Raw genomic sequence first — 11,716 nt, forward strand, 5'->3', positions numbered from 1 at the left:
CTGGGCCATACGTTCGTCTCTGCGAGATGTGTTGCGGCGCGCAAACAAAGGCTCCCATACCGATGTAGCGTATTAATACAAGTGACATATGTGTCCCGCTTTCCTGGGTAAAATGCGGGGCCTACTTAAAGACCCTTGTTTTCTCGGATGCGTGGCCTGAATGAGCGGCCACAGAAAGCGAAAACTGTAGGGTACAGCGCGAGGAACGACGAAGACGGAATAGAACAGCGGGGACACGGAAGAGCGCTGACTTGCAACTGAAAAGAATTATTTGAAGGACACATGAACGTAAAAGGAAAAAAAAAACGTATCAATAGTCTTCGTCGTTCCTTGCGCTGTACTCAAACATGCTACCGTACCAACTAGCCCAAATTGCAATCCTACTGCGAAAACTGTATGTCGGTAGTCAGTGTGCCAGTTTTGACTATACGGATTGCGGGAGCGTCCTTGGAAGAGTGAATTTGTTATTTCTCGTCGGTATTATAGGCCCTGCCACCTCCAGCACGGAACGCTCACGCGATAATGTTAAACAAGTTGCAAGAGTCTGCGCTTGCACGTCAAGCCCGCCTTTCGCTTCTCACTCTCATTTATAGTTATGCTTAAACGTCACACCAACTACAGAGTATGCCTGGGCTAAGCTTCGTTTGTGAAGCGAAGCTTCTCATGCGTTCCAGATTAAGGTGGCGGTGGCCTCATTGTAGGCGGAAAACCAGGCGCCGGCGAGTGCATTAATGCGTATTTCACGTGGGTATTGGTACGCGTCGTTTTCCAACAATTGATGCTCTGTCCAATGTGGGCTTGTTGGCGATCAGCCGTTTCTTACGTGGTAATCTGATCTTTTGTTATTAATAACTATAGTTGGGGGTTTCACCTCCTAAAACCATGGACGAAATGATTATGAGGGACGCCGTAGCGGAGGGCTCTGGAAAGTTCGACTATTTGGGGTTCTTTACTGTGCGCCTAAATCTATACGAGCCTCAAGCGTTTTCGCTTCCATCGAAAGTGCGGCCGCCGCGGCCGGGATTCAATCCCACGACCTTCGGATCTGCAGTCGAGCATACTACTAAGCACCTTGGAGGGCAATTTGATACTTTATCACCTTCACTTGTCTCAGTTGCCACATTTATTGTTGCCTGAATATGAACGCATGGCTGTCGTTGTTGCCTATAGCAAGTGAAGTGTTGCACTGCTAAGCACGTGGATGTAGGACCAATCCTCGGCATCGAGGAAGTAAAAAGTTAGGAGGGAGCATTGCGCAATGCGAGAGCAAGAAATGAATGTAATGTCAGGCAAAACGCGCGAGCTCTTGGCTTACGACGTCGCCACCCCCGAAATCTGTGACTCATGACAAGCTTCGCTTGAAAACGCATGAGCGCATGCCACATCCACAAAAAGTCTGACGATTACGATACTGCCTAATGCAAATTGTGAGCGCAGCTTTGTGTTGGGGCAAGGCCAACTGTGCTTGAAGGTCTGCCTTTCCGCAAGGTATCGGCTATACGCCATATATGATAATTTTTGTGAAGTAGGACGGGGCACCCACTACATCATTAACTTTTGGTACTTTGAGCGTTTCCATCCATCCATCTATCCATCTATCTATCTATCTATTCGTCCATCCGTCGATGGACGGATGGACGGATACCCTTTCCTCCAGAAACGTGCGGCACATACCCGTATACCACGGGCCACGGTATAAGAGTGTATGAGCCACAGGTGTTTGACCGTTTATAGCGCTGACTCAATGAATGCAAACAAAGAAATCAGAATCTCAGCAGGCATCGAACCCAGGCATTCTGTGTGGCAGTGAGATATTCTACCAAATAGAAACGCCAGGTCTATGAACTGGTTTGGAAAAACAACCTATGCAGGCGTAATATCTGTGCAACGTCAATTGCGGTTGTGGTGCTGGCTATATACTTTTACAAGAAAGCAATAAACACTACATATGTATTCCTACGATAAAGGCGTCATATCAGATTACCGTCTGTCGTTCCAGTGTTGGCTCCGCTTTTACAGCAGTCTAATAAACATTACATTTGTATCGTATGGTTCAGAAAGCTCTCTTGAAGCACTGCTCGACTCCGGGGGAATACATTGACGAAAGTTACCCAAGAGATTCACATGACTGCACCATAAAGTGCACTTAATTTTTGTAATACTGACGTATGTACTCTTACGTAAGGACTGACGTTACGTCGCACCACAAGTCACCTTTTAACGCCAGTGTTGTCGACGTGCCTGGTAAGCCCACGATGTGCACACAGCTACTACATTGACAAAACCACGTCGGTCCCCTAGCTAACGCTTGGCTCAAAGCCATAAAATGCAGTATAGAAGTCATCACTAATTGCTTCGCATGAAACCTATCCCCAGAACGCGTGGGATCTGCTGCATTTTCGTCTTTCTGCTGATAAGTGAGGTACCCGCCAGACACCTGTAAAGTATTATGTGCACTTTGTTGATGCTGCATGTAGGTGATGACGATGAAGACTTATGGCTGAGCACTTTGCAGTGGTTGGGAAGCATTAAACCACACACTCGTTGCGCAATTAGCATTGTGTAACAACTGGTTGTTATTTTACTCTTTTGCCACGCTACATTACATAGGTTAACGCGATTCCTTGCCCGACATGACGCCTGTATAGGGTCTATTTGCAAACGACTTTCAAGCACTAGCGTGGCTCTATGGTAGAATACTCGACTGCTACGCAGAGGGCCCGGGTTCAAATCCCATTCTATCTTGGGTATCTTTTTCCCAGTTAATTTTTTAGTGTCTGCTGGTTTCTTTCTCGTGTCTATCGGTTACGCCACCGACAGCAACGGCGCCACTCAACGCAGGAAAGGTCCCCTAAGAGCTGCGCTGTAAGAACTCCAGGCCTGCGAGGGACACGCAACGCAGTCACAGCAAAGCTGGAGGAATGGCTTCATTAGAGCCCGTTGTAAACTACCTTGGGGTGACTACTACAAGCCCAGTTGCAAGGTACCCACTACGCCATGAATCGTCATAATTTTGTGAAGAGGAGTACTCACTATGGTATTATTCATTCTGCGGAGAAGCGAGGTACCCGCTACACATATGTAAGGCCTTACGTGCACTTTGTAGATGTGATCATGACGAATGGCTGGCCCGTTCGTAATGGGTATCGGGCTTTAAACGCCCACTCATTACGCAATTCACCTGTTGTAATGCCTGGTGTTAATTTACTCTTCTACCACGCTATACAAGGAACTCTCATTTGTACTAACATCGGTTTATCGAATATTCCAGAATAATGAGCTTTTCGAAAATCTCCTGTGGTTTTCGAATGCATTCTATACAAAAATCTATCAGTTAAACAAATTTCTCAATAGTGAAAATTTCAGTTAAACGAACTTGATCCGCGGACCCGGGCTCATTTTTGAAATCAATTGAACGCAGTTTCGCGCTCTGCAGCACTGGCATAGCGGATGCACGCCGTCCCCATATCACCCATCGATAGGCGGTTGTGCAACATCGCTTGTGCATGCACGTCCCCGAAGTAAAGTGGCCATACGAGAGACGGAAACGAGCGACGTGCGCATCAGTTCCTTTTTAAATGCGAAGCATTTCTTAGGAACCATTGACACTTTGAGCGTTCTTATCTATCTATCTATCTATCTATCTATCTATCTATCTATCTATCTATCTATCTATCTATCTATCTATCTATCTATCTATCTATCTATCTATCTATCTATCTATCTATCTATCTATCTATCTATCTATCTATCTATCTATCTATCTATCTATCTATCTATCTATCTATCTATCTATCTATCTATCTGTCTGTCTGTCTGTCTGTCTGTCTGTCTGTCTGTCTGTCTGTCTGTCTGTCTGTCTGTCTGTCTGTCTGTCTACGTCTGGGTGCTCTCATGATCGCCTCCTTAACTTGGTGTAGACCAAAATTGGCATGGGAGGATAAGATGATTTGAGGAATATGACTGTCGGGTCATGACATGAATAGCGTGAAAATCCTGTCGCGTACGTCGTCAAACCCTTTCCTCCAGACACGTGTGGAGGAAAGGTCGTGTCTGGAGGAAACCCTTTCCTCCAGACACGTGCTGAGGTTACGTCGTTTAGCACGGGCCGCGGTATACAGGTGTGCGCCACAGGTGATCGACAGTTTATATCTAGCCAAGAACGACGAGAACAGACATTGATAATTTAAAGGCGAGATACTTGAGAAAAAACCGATATCGGCAGCGTTGACGCGAGGAATGGAAAAAATCAAAATTAGGATCCCGGCGGGAATCGAACCCAAGCATCCTGCGAGGCATGCAGGTATTCTACCGCAGAGCCACGCCAGGTCTATAAACTGGATTTGGAAAAACAGGCTATGCAGGCGTAATGCCGGTGCAACGTCGATTGTGCTTGCAGTGCTGGCTATGGTTTTTGCAAGAAAGCAATAAACGCTACATATGTACTCCTACGATACAAGCGTCATATCAGATTAACGTCTGTGGTTCCAGTGTTGGCACCGCTTTTATAGGAGTCTAATAAACATTACATTCGTATTCCTATGATTCAGCAAGCTATATTGAAGCATTGCTCGACCTCGGAGGAACACATTAATAAACGTTACGTATGATATTCACATGATTGCACGATAAAGTGCACTTAGTTTGGATAATATCTACGTATGTACTCTAACGTGAGGGCTGAGGTTACGTCGCACCATAAGTTACGCTTTAAACGCCAGTGTTGACGTGCCTGGTAAGCCTACGATGAGCACACAGCTACTACACTTACAAAAACACATCGATCCACTACTTAACGCTTGGCTTAAAGCCACAAAATACAGCATACAAGTACAAAAACACCTCGATACACCTCGTAACGCTTGGTTCCAAGACAGAAAATACAGAATAAGAGCACTCGCTGAGTGTTTCGCATGAAACCGATTCCCACAATCCATGGGGTCCGCCGAACGTTTTTTGTCTAATTGGTATTATTCGGCCATCATTGTGAGAAACTGCTGGCACAAAGAATTAGAAACTGCTGGTACATATCCGGCCTTTCCCTCCTTCGAGATGAAAGCGAGCAAGAGAAACAGCGTGACGATGTCATTGACCCTGGAATGTGGACAGAGGTCTGCCACCAGCTGGATGTTGACAGCAGCTCTTCATTTGAAGACTATGTGCAGTATGACAGTGAGGTTGTTACCTGTGTAGAACTATCAGATTTGGAAATTGTTTCCAGCGTTCGTCCGGAACCGGAGGAAGAAGAGTGTGGCGAGGAAGTTGTATTGGCTTAGGCAAGTTCAAATCCTGTGTCTCTAGCCGAGGCTGTAGGATATATTAGAAAGTTGCGAGACTTCGTTTCACGGCGACAAGCTGTGCCAGAGGCAGTCCACCGAAACGTAGACTCTCTGGATAGCTTTGTCTCTTCTTGTGCTTTAAGGGCGCCAGTCCGAATGAAAATTATCGAATTATTTTCAAAATAAATTCCATTTCACGTTTTTGCCTGCATATCTGCTGTGCCCAATGCTCTTCCATATTGTAGCGAATATTCAGTTAAGGGAACTTTTACTTAACCCATATATGCCCAAACTAAAAAAAATGACAAAACAAATATTGTTTTTCACAAAAAGTGTACTTGTACCCTCAAAAGAAAGCATAAGTTCTTTATTTACTGCCAGGCAAACGCAACACTGTTTTTCAAGCTGTCCTATACATATAGGACACTGGGCATTAGGGGTGCTATGTGCGGGTGTGGTAAGCCTTGCAACATTTCACGTGCACACCGACATTGCACGTCTTCCTGTGCACGACCTCTTTCATTCAAAGCACGTGTTTGCCCGGAGAAAGCGGTCGGCATTTCACGTGTACTTCTTTTTCTCCATGACGTCTTTCACACAAAGCACGCATGTGCCGGGAGAAACCGGTCGGCACGTGGCAGCATGAAAAGCAAGCAATGTGTCATCTCGCACACGTTGAGAATGAGGCCTGCTTGATGTGCTGTAGGTGGCGCTAGTCATCAGCTTAATAAATAGCGATGTTAGGGTGCATCAAAGAAGCGTCCTATATATGTAACACACTGGGCATATATGGGCTAAGTGAACGATTTCCTTGGGTCCCTTTAAATTCAGCCAAGTGAGAGTTCACTGTATTACATTTGTTAACGCGATTCGGTGCCCCACATGACGCCTGTATAGGGTCTGCTTGTGGGGGAATTTCAAGCGCCGGCGAGGCTCTGAGGTAGAATAGAGGACTGCCACGCAGAGGGCTTGGGTTCAAATCCAGCGCAATCTGAGATTATTTTTTTTTCATTGTGCGCGATACCAGGCACGGACACCGGCGACGGCGGTGGACAACTACGCCACCGAAATCAGATATTGTTGTGATCTCACAACAACTTTCGTTGTAAGATTGCGCGACCCAGCGGTAGAAAAAAAATTGGACAGAGGCATGCTCGCTCCTCTCACTCCGGCTCACGCTCTTTATCTTCCACAACGGCTTGCGCGCTCGCCAGTGGCTAGCGCGGCGCTGTGTTTCACGGTAAGGCCCAGAAGACCTGGTAAAATAGGGCAGCTGGGTCATTCCATATCAAGTGGAGCAGGTACATTTTCGACCATCTCCAATCATGCTGAAATAAATTGGGCTGGTATGTGTGAATGTAGAAAGCAGTTATTGAGGCGTTATATTTCGGGAAAAAAATTGTGTTGCCCAGAGGACGCTTCGAACTTGGGGCACGGAAGTGAAACTGTGTCGTACATAACAATGTATATAAAATTACAGGTTTGAGCCATTACGACGAAACAATTTTTAGACTTCGTTATAATTCTGCCCATTTGGACGGTGAAGCGGTTGAATGTTACCTGCCCTTTGATGGTCCAAGTGGGTAGTACCATTCCAATTTTAGCACTATTGCCATTTTTGACGTTATATAAAGTAGTATTACTGAAACAAGTGGCAAGCAGTTGTATGACTTGCATCATTTGCTGCGAAAAGGCTCCCACTGGAACCCTGCGCTGACGTGCTATGCAGTGAATGCCAGGCAAAGGAAAACTTCGTGCGACCTTGTGGTTGTTCAGTTAAAAAAATTTTTTTCTCGCCTAACACAAAAGCTACCCTTTTGAAACTTCCAGTACGTTATACCCACAAAGAATACTACGCAACGATGTAAACGTAATATTTTTACTTCGACCGCTATATTGTGAAAATGAAGCCCCAATATGGGTCAAAGGTATTTTTTTTCCCAAATTTGTCACAATATTGTGACAACGTTTCTTCTTCTTTCGATCCCTCAGTATTTTCATCGCTTACTATAAAACCCTACAATGCCTGCAATGTGAATATGTTACTCGCGGAAAAATCGGTGCTCTTCCTAAGTAAAGCTAAACATGCAGTATCTTGCGACTATTGGTCAAGGCCAAAAATAATGAATGTTGAAAAAAAACGAATAACCATCATAGTCTTGAAGGAGCAGCGCCTTGAAATTAAAAAAAAACTGCTTCGTTGTAATGACTGAAACCAGTAATTTTATGTACCTTGTTATGTACGACACAGTTTCACTTCCGTGCACCAAGTTGGAAGCGCCCTCTAGGCAACACAAATTATTTCCCTGAAATATAACGCCTCAATAACTAATTCTTACATTCACACATACCATCCCATTTTATTTCAGCATGATCGGAGATGGTCGAAAATTTACCTGGTGCACTTGATACGAAGGACCCGGCTCTTTATTCCCTGTTATTAAAACATGCTGCTGCATTCGGTAACCATAACATTACAATTATTTATCAAGTATACACTAGGTAATCTGCGTTAACTCAGAGAGAAGTGTGAAATTATAATTGTGCGCATTCGAGGGAGTGTGCTATCTGCTTTTTTACAGCGAAAGCTGTTATCGATCACAACGGTAGTGGGGTAGTTGTCCGCCGCAGCCGCCGCCGCCGGTGTCCGTAACCGCTATCGCGCGAAATCAGAAAAAATGAAATGAAGAAAAAAAATTCTAGAAACGTCGGCCACTCTTTCGTGCCCCCAACCTCGCTTTTCAAGATGAAGCGATGGCGTCAACCTGGCCGACAGGTATCACCGGTGGTGGCTGTTATTCTCTGCTTCCACTCACCACCTACCTAGCCATTGGTAAGCGGCCACTATGTGCTCTCGGCCATGGCTCTGGTGACAGCGATGTTGTTTGGGGCCCTTATGTATATTACAGCGAAAGCTGTTATGAGATCACAACAAAAGCCGATTTTGGCGCCGTAGTTATACGCTGCCGCCGGCGCTGGTGTCCGTAACCACTATTCCGAGAAATAACAAAATATTTCTAGGAACGAATGGAATTTGAACCCGGGCCCCCTGCGTAGCACTCGAGTATTCTACCACAGAAGGCACGCTGGTGCTTGAAATTCCTTCGCAAAAACACCCTATACGGGTATCATTCGGGCAAGGAATCACGTTAACATATGTAATATAGCGTCGTAGAAGACTAAAATAACAACCAGGCGTCACGCAATCCGAATTGCGCAATGAGCGGGTCGTTGAATGCTTCCAAACCCATTACAAAATGCTCAGCCATAATGCTGCATCGTCATCAGCCACAGCTCAAAGTGCACACAAGTGCCTTACACAAAGTGCCTTACAGATGTGTAGCTGGTAGATCGCTTATTCGCAGAATGATGAATAATGGTATAGTGGATGCTTGCCTACTTCATGAAAGTTACGGTGGTTTATGGCGCAGTGGGCACCTTGCATGGGTATTTGTTTTAGCTGTCGCAAGAGGGTCTACAACGGGCTTTGGAAAAGCCACTCTTCCAGCTTTCCCTGGGAATTTGCTGCGTGGCCTGCGGAGGCCAGGCAATTTTTGTTGCTTTTCTTATATGAGCATTTGCTCTTCTAGTCACATTGAAGAGGTAGACATTGTATTTCACGAGAACACGAACGTCCTTCTCCCAAGATAACTTATCTATTCGACAAGCAAAGCAGTTTAGAAAATTATGATAACAGGCTCACAACTTTCGTATATATATGCTGAGAGAAAGGCTGGGCGCTCCTGCAGTGCTTTATGCGCTTTTATTGTCAATTCCCTTCGTTTCCGGTAGACAGTTCGCCAGCCTTGGGAGTGCGCGGAAGGATCTCGCATTTGTCTTCTTTTTTCATCTCTGTGCCATCTTCGCAATCAAATGCCAATGCGAATGCCTCGAATGTCTTCAGAGCGTAATTGACCCTGAAAAACAATATCGGACGATACTGGAGAGGTATATACGCGAGCAAATCAAAACAGTGATATTATTCTGCTTTAATGAAAATAGAGCGGCATAAAGCTTCCAGAGTAACTACTGGCATTACCCTATTGTAAAACCAAGTGACGCGGTACCAGTGCCGTACATAGTTATCGAAGTAGAATGGAAAGTTGGGCTAGTGGCAATGCATGCATGACTGATGCAGTGCTTAAGACGGAGACGCAAAGGAACACAGAGTGCACAGGACGGGTGCTCCGTCTTTACGCTGCATCAATCATGCATGGTTATTGAACCAGTGTGGCGCTGAGTACTGTAATGTTGGCACACTGCGCGAGGCACACTGGACGCTGGTACGCGCCACACTTGGACACCCGTGGCGGGCAGAAATCGGGTTTTTAAATTGCTTTTCAGAATTTTGATTCTGCCCAGGTCGTAATTTTTAGGAAAACACGAGGACTGTCACAAAATAAAAATGCCGCCAGAACAAAAAATACAAGCGTGCGGCATTCCAACGTAGCACCTCCACACACCTTACATTAAGAGTCTGACACGTTACAGGTATACCACACTTATTTTTTATTTCATTGCCCAGTACACATCAAAAAGCAAGAGTTCCCGATTGGGTAACCAGGGTAATGCTCGTGGCTTACCTAAAAGAATTTGACAAAAAACTAACTTTTTCCTTCTTAATTTATTTGATGTTATTTATATCGTTATTTATTATCCTTATTTTCCTCTCTTGACAGTGTTGTAATGCTGCGTATTATTTTTTGAAGTGTATGTTATTGACGTTTCTATCACGTTAAAGAAACCAATAATAAATAAAAAAAGGCTACACCACGCCTAAAGGGTCACTAAAGTGAAACAATCAATTGGTTTTGATTGATGAATTGTTCTCAGAAAACTCTAATGACGCTAACTTCGCCATCATATGTTCATTTACGCTGGAGGAAATCAATGTCAACGTCTCACTTTTGAATTTCACGCAGAAATATTAGCACGTGACATCACGGATCTCAAAGTGCCCTTGAGTGCCCTGTAAAAAATCACAGAGTTCGCCACGTGGAATGCAAAGAAGGGGTCGTGTACAAGCTCCCCCTTTCGTGTGGGAAATTCTACGTGGGGCAGACAGGGCGCTGCCTTAACGACAGGCTTAGAGAACACAAAAACAATGTAAAGAAGGGTGGCGATGGTTTGTTAACCGCGCATTGCAGCACGTGTGGGTGTTCGCCTGCTTTTCATGAGTGCTCTGTCGTACGCACGCACAAAGATGAGACCACGCGGTTGATAGTTGAACCAGCCACCATACACGAGTTAGGCCAAGATTGTGTCAGCGCACCTTCATTATCATTGTCCAGAAAAGAATTGTCATTTCTAGATCCTTCACATTTGCGCATGCCTGATGTCCGCAATTTTCATGTATTTATGCAGTGATCCGGCTCACAATAAAGCATTGTTGAAAGTTAGCGCTTGTGTGTGTGTCACTCCCTGTCCCGTCCTCGTCGATTCAGTATTGCACTTAACGTTATGCATATGGTGCTGGATGTTCAAAGGTGGCGTCGGAACCCGCATTTTCTTTTTTGCGTGTTTTCTCTCTTACCAAGCGTCTTCTCACGCCAATCGTGGGTATTTTGGTATTGTGAAAGAGTAATTTAGTAATAAGAGAAAGATCATTTTTATCCTTAGTGTTCCTTGAAAAGACAGAGTGGGTCTCATTTTTGTTCAGGTTATAACTGATTTCGGTGTCCTGCCTTTTCATTTTCGCCTTTAAAAACGCAGATTTCAATCTCTCCGTAGTCGCGACAACCTAACAGAAGACAGTTAATTTGGTTGGTATGCGTTGCCCAGGGTCAGAGCTTTCATTTCGCAACTTTTGCAGTAAAACATATTAGCGCAACCGATGATGTGTGCGGCATTCGCACTGACTTGCTAAGCGGTCAGTCATATCTACGATGAAAGCATCGCACATCTGAAGTGCACACTGAACACTTCAGTTTTAATCTACCACTTGGAAATATTTTTCACCATTCCTGTTTACGGTACGTGTATTAGAGCCGCAGTGCTTCATTCTAGGCTAACCGACCATTAGGCTTATAGAGCTGTACTCCGTGCGACACGATCGACGTAAAGAACGTGGGTATTCAATTACGAAGAATTTCATAGCCGTTAGAATGTAGTTTGGATCATAACTGACTCAAGTCAGGTCATATTTGCTTATTCGACCACAAATGAGAAGTGAAAAACACTGAGATTGAGCATTGTTAAAAAACCTTCCTTCACAGCGGGTAAGTGCTGCCGGTGACAAACGGATTTAAGCGGTACCAGCCCATATGGACTGCTAGACTAGGTTTATGTTCATTAAGAGACTAATACTAAAGCTATATTGTGTTAGGAGTGATATGTTCTTTCGATGCATTTATAGGAACTAAATTCACGACACACGATCACGTACTTCTGAGAAAGTGCGCGCGCTCTATAGTTGATTGCTTTAGGTTTACGTACTT

Source organism: Rhipicephalus sanguineus, chromosome 8, assembly GCF_013339695.2.
Source record: "Rhipicephalus sanguineus isolate Rsan-2018 chromosome 8, BIME_Rsan_1.4, whole genome shotgun sequence".
NCBI lineage: Eukaryota > Metazoa > Arthropoda > Arachnida > Ixodida > Ixodidae > Rhipicephalus > Rhipicephalus sanguineus.